Source organism: Primulina eburnea, chromosome 2 (assembly GCF_022965805.1).
Source record: "Primulina eburnea isolate SZY01 chromosome 2, ASM2296580v1, whole genome shotgun sequence".
In the NCBI taxonomy this organism is placed as follows: domain Eukaryota; kingdom Viridiplantae; phylum Streptophyta; class Magnoliopsida; order Lamiales; family Gesneriaceae; genus Primulina; species Primulina eburnea.
This window is the reverse complement of record NC_133102.1, coordinates 26973988-26974771: the sequence shown is the minus strand read 5'-3', so window position 1 is coordinate 26974771 and position 784 is coordinate 26973988. Positions and strand designations below refer to the sequence as shown.

The 784-nt window shown below is 43.6% G+C and overlaps 1 non-coding gene across 1 annotated transcript; it reads right to left on the bottom strand.

Moving 5' to 3' along the window:
• Positions 1-251: 251 nt before the first annotated feature.
• Positions 252-358, bottom strand: LOC140824908 (small nucleolar RNA R71). Its single transcript, XR_012116524.1, has one exon. It is a non-coding gene; the product is annotated as a small nucleolar RNA R71 (small nucleolar RNA).
• Between the last annotated feature and the right edge of the window lie 426 nt (positions 359-784).

Sequence of the window (784 nt, the reverse complement as noted above, 5' to 3'; positions counted from 1 at the left end):
AAAACACTGTTCAATTTGGGGGAAGTGCACTTGACGACCCTAATTCTCATATAGCTGATTTTCTTGAAATTTGCGATACATTTAAGTTTAATGCTGTGTCTGATGATGCTGTTCGTTTGCGTTTATTTCCATTTTCACTAAGAGATAAAGCTAAGGCGTGGTTAAACTGTTTGCCTGTAGGGTCTATCACTACATGGGAGGATATGGCGAAGGCATTCCTGATCAAGTACTTTCCTCCGTCGAAGACTATGAAGCTGAGAGCCGACATTACTACTTTTGCTCAATATGAGCTTGAGTCACTTTACGAGGCGTGGGAGCGATACAAGGATTTATTGAGGAGATGTCCACACCATGAGCTACCTCTTGGGTTAGTTGTTCAAACTTTTTACTACGGTCTGCTTACTCCTAACCGTACCATGATAGATGCTGCTGCCTGTGGTAACTTGCTGAGAAAAACGGCTGAGGAAGGATATGAATTATTGGAGGAGATGGCTGCTAGTAGCTATCATCCTCATTCTGATAGGCAGAAACGAGGTGCTGGAGTTAATCAAGTTACTGATTTGTCTGCGGTGTCAGCACAGTTAGAGGCTTTGAACAGAAAGATTGATGGGATGAGTGCGAGTGGATCGGCTATGCGTCTGCAAGAGATTTTCTGTGATAAGTGTGGAGGTGAGCATGACGTGCAGGATTGCCAAGATGGCAATCCATTCTATGTGCCTGAGGGAGCAAAACACGTGGGATTCCAGAACCGTCCTAGAAATGACCTTATTCAAACTCTTATAAT